Source organism: Fundulus heteroclitus, unplaced genomic scaffold (genome assembly GCF_011125445.2).
Source record: "Fundulus heteroclitus isolate FHET01 unplaced genomic scaffold, MU-UCD_Fhet_4.1 scaffold_52, whole genome shotgun sequence".
NCBI lineage: Eukaryota > Metazoa > Chordata > Actinopteri > Cyprinodontiformes > Fundulidae > Fundulus > Fundulus heteroclitus.
The window spans coordinates 734,878-742,877 of NW_023396945.1; positions in this window are offsets into that span (position 1 = coordinate 734,878).

Genomic DNA, 8,000 nt, shown 5'->3' on the forward strand with positions numbered 1-8,000 from the left:
CGCTTCATGCTTGCTCAGTATGAGGGATTGCTGCAAAGCCATGGACAATGCAGACGACTCTCCCTGTGGCTCTACGCTTCTTCAGGAGGAGTGAATGCTGCTTGTCAAGACTTTGATGCAATCAACTGGTTCGCTTATATTGGACATTTTTTGACCAATCTGTATAATATGATTGAATTTGACTTTGTAAAGTGCCTTGAGATGACATGTTTCATGAATTGGCGCAATATAAATAAAATTGAATTGAATTGAATTAAACCCAAAGGCAAGGAGTGCATTAATTCAACAAGATAACTATGGAGGAGCAACAGAAAACAGAAATAGGAGAATCCTTTGACAGGACAACTTTTTGTCAACACATTTTTAAAAGGAAACTGACCTAAAACAAAATGACAAAACACAATAAACACAAACATAAAGATAAACATCCAATAAATCAACTTCTGGTCTCATGCTGTATTAAAAGGCAACGAGTAAGGATGTGTTTTAGGATGAGTCTTGCAAAATATTGAGAGTAAGAGCCTGTCTGATGTGTTGGTGAAGTACGTGCCACAGTTTAGGGGCTGCAACTGCAAAGGTCTGATCAGTGTTGGCCAGCTTAGACCTTGGTACAAAAAAGCAAGTGATTGTTAGGTCCAGGTGATCTGGAGGGTGCATAAGGCAGGAGATCACACTTTTAAAATCTAGTCTAAAATGAACTAGGAGCCAGTGCAGAGAAGCTGGTCTGGGGAAATTAAATCAACACTTATTAATCTCAGAAAACTGACCTGCAGCATTCTGGAGGGCTGAACAATGCCAAAACACAGAGATACAACAATTCAGTTAGGATGTAGGACAAGTGTGAATAAACATCAAAGTCGTTCCAGTTTCACTTGTTGATGAAAGCCTTTGATTTGATAAAAAAAAAAAAAAAACAGGTTGATACACAAGGGAAACAAAGTCTGTTTTCCAGAGTTAAATTTCAAATCAAAAGCTCATCCCAAAAGTTTATGTCTGGCTTCAGAATAGCGAGAATGTGCTCTGGTCAGTTGACAGCAAAATGTAACTTTTGGACCTACATGCAAACTACAAACTAACGATGTACAGTACACCATCCCCACCATGAAACAAGGTGGTGGTAGCATCATGCTGTGGAGATGCTTGTTGTTAGCAGGGATGGTGATGCCGGCTAGAAATGATGGGACAATGGTTAAAGGTATGTACAGGCCAATCCTGGCAGAAAACCTGTTAGAGGTTTCATAAACCTTGCAACTAGGACAGAATTTCGCCTTCCAGCAGGAATTCACCCCTAAACATACAGTCAGCGCTACAATAGGATGGTTCAGAACAGAGCCTGGGGTTAGAATGGCCCAGTCAAAGTCCAGTACAATAGGTCTCCATCAGATTTCAGCATTACCATTTATATGCAGAATCTTATAAATTATAAAGCTTTACAAATCTTTTCAGATGACGCCACCGAAAAGGTGACCCTTCGATGCACTCATCCGGATGCTTCTGACACCTATCATTATCTAATGCGCCAGATATCCAGCAGCTGAACCAAAATAAACAGTTGTTGTGGTTGCTGTTTATTAGAAAACTTCAAAACATGTACTTTTGGCTCTTGGCTATTGAGTGAGGAAAAGCGAAAGATTAAAATAACCCCAACCTTTTTGAAGATCTGAATTACAGTCTGCCTGAATAGTGTGATTCATTGTGCTGCGTGTGGATAGTCTAAACAAGCATGTCAACATGCTCCCAGGCAGCCGGAGCAGAAAAGGCATCCTTTCTTCTTCCCCAGTGGACTCTTGTTGGTTAATTGGCCATTTGGTGGCTGTAAATTAGACATTGCATTTCCACATTCACTATATTAATTTGGTAAACTTGAACGCACCACTGAGTCTGCTTTTTAATAAAGATGCTCGGTCTCAATATACCTTGAATAGACGGGATATAATGTGAAGGGAAACATGGGGCACATCTTGGGAATGACAGTTAGGGCCAACACAGGTTTTTCCTCTTAGGAGATCAGGAGGATGGTTGGGATTATTCTCAATGAGATGTTTAATAAATGTGAACCCCATGCTAGGAACAAAGAGGGAGCCGAAGAAGCAAAGAAAACTCCTGATTCTTGCCTTCCTGCAAGAAAATAGCCATAAGACTTTCAAGAAATCCACGTCCTTCTGTAATTAGGATAGAGTGCCAAGGATTGTTTGCTTCACATAGAAGCTATACATTTCCCAAGCAGTGACAGGGTTTGGTTCAAGCATTCCAACTGGGGTCTTAGAACAGGATGTGCACGGCGAGCCAAGACCATTTGCTTCTGGTGTCAAGTCATACCTCACCCAAACATTTTACATAAGGATCTTATCTGCATTGTGACTGGGGTCCTATGCGGAGCTTGTGTGACGCTAACATCCACACATTCATAGAGCACTCAGGTAATAAAAAAAAAAAAATACTGAGTCTGCATGGTCTGTGGGAATCTGGAGCGGGAGAACCTCTGCTAAAGGCAACACCGACATAGAGGTAAGTGCAGAAAGAGTCCATTAGAGGTGGTTGGATCTACAGTAGGAGATAGATATTCTCTAAAGAGCTGGTTCTGCACGAGCAACTGAATGCACAACACGTGTTCCTCGTTGCCTGTTAAACACGATGGATGTAATGGAAAACTTTACTCTGTGCTTTGTGCATGCAGCACGATAGTACAGTCACATGATGCAGTCAGCTCTCTGACCCTTCACCTCAGGGCTGACTGCCGTTCCCGTCTTCGTTGATAAGTTTGCTGATCGCATTCAGCCACGGGGTTAACTTGGACGACAGTTTGCTGTCACAAGGTCCGCTGACAATGTCCAACGAAAGAGAGACAGATAGTTCTGTTAGTTGACCTTATGCAGAAGCTTTAATAAACTTGTGTTTTTATCTTCTCATCACACTCATTGACAATAATTTCCACACGTAATGGGTTCAAAGACACACATATAAAGAAGTGGGTAAACGTTCAGGAGGTGTGTGAGGGCAATTAATCACTTTGTCAAAGACCACCCACATTATTTATAGTTAGTAAGATTACAGTGCTGGACGTATTTATATTGTACATGTAAAGGTTAGAGTTATGGGACTAAATCTGAGTCTTAAACAGCTACATGAGGCTTTTAAAAGAAAACTTACACATTTAAAGGCAGCATTTATTACTACTAGCTAACAAAAGTTGAGATCAAAGCAGATTACTACCATTTTAGAGTAAAAACCCATCTCAAAAATACCACAGCAGTTTTTGCAAACAGGATTATAAAGATAGTTCAAATGGCTCCTTTGACTGGAAAAGCTTGACATGTTCCACTTTCAGGTAGTGTTTTCGGGAAGATTAATGGTTTTGAAACACCAAGCTCCATTTCAAATGAAAATAACTTAACTGCTGTGTAAATCACTGTTCATTAAAAACATGATGATGGTTGAAAGGATCATAGATTTAAATTGGCATAAACAAACCGAAGTCCGCTTTGGTCTTGGTCCCTTTTAGTCTTGTAACAGAACCTCACTTCAATAATTTAAATGATAGTCTAGATTTCAAAATTCACATTATTGGAGAAACTTTGTTTAAGATGCAAGAATAAAGTACATTTAACCAAATTAATAAGATCATCAGAAAAAAGACCTCAGTGTCACATTAGAGACCGTCATGTTTTTTGGTCATATTTAACTGTAAAAGCATGCTGTAGAAATGATGGTATTTTAATTAAACGAGACCCAATGAACAAACTGAGCCCTAACATAAATAAAGTCCCTAATAAAAGATACATGCAGATTTAGTGTGCAGAGTACTTTGTGCACAGGTTCATTTCATTATTTCGGAACAAGGACAAGGACATATCTGAATGCCATTCTCTGATAAGTTACCTTTTCATTTGCAAGTGACAATGAAAAGGTAAGGTAATGAATTGTGAGGACACACATTTTTAGTCACCTGCTTAAATAGAGGAAATATTAAGCTTGTTGCCCACCAATTAAAGAGCCAACAAATATGTGTCCAGAGTTATTGCTGAACTAAGTTGCTGACTGTGTTGCAATATTAGAAATCAGAGGAGCATCAGTCCTGGGGATGCACATTTCATCAAGAAACAGTACAATTGTCCTCACACCTCAAAGGACTTTATACAACTATTTCTATTATGCTCTTTGTGTATAGAAAGGACAGGCTGGATCTGGCCTTCTTAAAACTTTTGTTCAGAACAAAACTTCAGTAATAATCAGTGAGAAGCATTTTTCAGTTGTGTAACCCGAGACTGGAATCTGATCGATGGCGTTTCTTGATGCAGACACGGAACTATTGTCACTTAAAGCGTTGACATTTCAGAAATCGCAACTTTCATTAACTGACTTCACGTGATCATCCTCTATCACAGCGTTACTGTAATTCATGTAAGGAAGAAACGAGAGCCCTGCAGAGGATAGTGAGGGGAGCAGCAAAGGTCATTTGAGAGTCTCCACTCCCTGAAGGATCTGTTTCAGAGCTGCTGCAGCACCAGGGCTCCGAACATTGCCAGCAGATCCTCACATTCTCTCCGTGAACTTTTCCACCTGATGCCATCTGACATCAGATCCCAGAGTTGTTCAGCACCACAGACAGATATCCAAATGCCATTTGCTTGGATATGTGGGTTTTGGTTGTTCCGTTTCATTTCACCTATTGATCAGTCAATGCAAAGATAAATGACTAACTAAATAACATGTCTTCACACCCACATGGCCCACGGTCAGAAAGAAATATGGAACAGCTATTGAATGTTTTGTTCTTTTATTTTAAGCATTAGTTGCATCTAAAAACACCCAAGGACCAATTTGACTGTTGTAACTTTGTTTTTTAGGAATTTGCGACTTATTATCTGTCAATTAAAGCGGACATCATGCATCACTGGCTATATTTGACTTTACCGTTGACATGCTGCTGTTCAACAGCAGTAACCGTTTCTGCCATAAAAACAGATTTTATTGTCATACAACGTAAAAATGTCTATGTTTGTTTTTGTATCCAAAGCAAAAAATGTTTTTGCCCATCAATATCCTTAACGTTTAAGATAATGTCATCTTTATTTTTAAGCCTGAATCGAATGATGGGAAGATCTGCAGGAAGGGTAGCGTCCTCATAAAAATGGTATGTTAGATGTTTATTAGGTGTAGTAACAGTGGAGATGAGGATACTGAGAAAGCTGAGGGCTTGTTGACAGACAAGAAAGCTAAATATCAGACAGCTGGAAGCTCAAAAAGAACCAGTTTCCAATTGTGAGTCTTGTGATGGCAGATTGTTGAAATCTGATTTGTGCATCTTTAAGTTCATTGCTGACTCTCATTTCCTTTTTGTCAAGGACAATTAAGACCATTTTTATCGTTTCTGTTGCTAAAACACAGCAAGAAAGAGGAGAGGCCTGAAGACTAGAGAACAAGGGGCTAAATGAGGAATGGATGGGAGAGGAGCTTGCAGAGCACAGACTTAGAAGACAGAGCCAAGGTTCATTTTTTTTTATTACCCTGAACAGTTTTTTTTTAACGAGTGAGAGAAATTGCTGTCACCTTTCTTTTTCTTTTCTTTTACTTTCCTTATTTCAGGTGTGTTCATGGTCCTTTTATGGCCATTATTACTGGAGGAACCATTCATCCCCAAGGTTAAACGTTCTGACAGATGTACTGAGACGCTGCTACCATATTTCTGTTCAATGTTCATTCTTCATGATGCCTTCTATTTTGTGAAGATCACCAATGTTTGCTGGTAAACACCCATACAACATCATACTTCCGCCTCCGTACCTTGCAGTTGGGACGGCGTTCTTATACCTGTCAGGTCCCCCCTTTTTCACCCAAATTTAACGATGGTCTGTATGGCAAATCATTTAAGGAAATTCTCCTCAAGCAGAGGTACATGTGTCCAGACATGAAGGTGTCTGCAAACTGTAATCTGGCTTTTTATTCTAGCTTTTGGAGAACTGGCTTCTGGCTTTTTGAGGACCCTGGAGGATACTGTGGATGACGACACTTCCATACTAGCCTCAGCCTACATCTTCCAAGTTTGGCTTTGTTCTTGAGTTCACACCCAGGGCCGGCCCAAGTTTGTATGAGGCCTCTAGCAGAATTTGATTTGGGGTCCCTCTTCTGGTTGAGAGCATCAACAAAACCAACAGAATCTCAATACGGAATCGGTGGAATCTGGACGAGGGTCCATATTTTGTTGGTTGAGCTTAAAAGCAATCCCGGATAATTGGTTATTATTAGTACACAGACTGAACTCAAACACAAAGAAAAGATCAATTGTGTTAAAACAACAATAAAGGCACATTGTATCAGATTGCAACTATGCAACAATCAAACATTGAAGATTCATCTTTACACCTTTACAAGTACATTTGCCCATATCTTTAAATCTTAAACATAACTGAACAATTGCATCTGTGGACCATTGAACATGTCTGTTTCCTGCACTGTGTGAGTTAGCAACTTTTCATTTAAACTTGCATAAAATGTTTACCGGATAAGTACAGTACCTTCAGGGATTTGAAATTTGTGCCAAAAGGATGACTCAGACTTTTAAAGATCCTGAATTCTCAACCTGCAAGCTTGTCTGAAGTCTATGAATGTTCCCATAATGTCACACAAAGAAGCAGCGTCTTTGAGGTGATGCCTTAAGATACATTCATGGGTGGGCCCCCAGTTAACAGAAAAAATTTCTTATTAAGAAACTTGCAATGCCATGTCATCATTATCCATCCGTCCATTGTCTTCCGCTTACCCAAGATCAGGTCGTGGGGGCAACAGGTCCAGGAAAGAAACTCAGACATCCCTCTCCCTGACGACATTCTCCAGCTCACTCTGGTAGACCACAAGGTGATCACAGGGGAGATAGAAATTACACTCCCTCCAGGGAGTTCCAGGTTTTCCCGGGGTCTCCTCCCTGTGGGATGTGCCCAGAAAAACTCCAAAAGGGTGCACTCAGGGGGGGACCTGATCAGAAGTCCAAACCACTCTAACTGACTCCTTTCAATGCGGAGAACCAGTGGCTCTCTTTGAGCTCCCCCTGGAAATCTAAGCTTTTTCCAAGGCTGAGCCTGGCAACCCTCCAGAGGAGGCTCATTTTGGCCACTTGTATCCACTTGTCTAGGCTCTTCTAAATCTTAGTGTATGTAAACTTCTAAATTTGGAGAATGTCATAAGACAAAAACTTAAATCATCCTCCCTCTCACTGTTTTGGCTTTTAACAACTACAACATGTTCTGTTATCCCAAAGTACCTATGGAAAAAGTTTAGTCTGATTCAATATCACACAGTGAGGACAGAAGGTATGTGTCTTTTGAATGTAAATATCAGGACTGAGTTGAACACATTTAATAGTCTGAAAGGATGTTAAAATGTCACAAATCGGCTTGAAATGTTCATGTTTAAAAAGGCTGAACGATTTAAGAGGAGAAAAACACTGAGGTTGTCATCACTAATGCATGCAAAGCTTACCATACAACAGAAGAGCAATAAACCGTGCCTGTCGTGTCGTGTGTCATGTTCCCAAAAGCATGACTGAAAGAAAAAAAAAAGATGCGCCGAGAATAGCTGGGGGCCACGGTCTGACCCTCGTGTGGCCCTTGCAGTTTCTTACACAGAGTGTTTAGTATTCGTCTATGACTGTTGTCTTTTTCTGTTGGAGCCCAGGAGAGTCATCTTTAGCTGCAAGCCCCAGCCACAGAAAACCTCACAAAGCTTCTCTGTTTTCACCACACAAGAGCAATTTGGGAATTTTACCGTGGGCATTTCTCTCCCACAGGCGGATATATTGATGGCCTTAAACACAGTCCATTTTTTTTTTTTTTTTTTTTTTTTTTTACACCTTCACGTAAAACAGAAGCTCCCCATTGGTTAAAGTCACACTACACCCTCCGCCTTCTTTACCCTGGTTTCCCGGGCAACCATGTCAGGGTGGAGAAAAAGAGCAAATCATGTGAGGGCAAAGCATCTTTCTCTCCATCTCCCCCCCCCTCTCT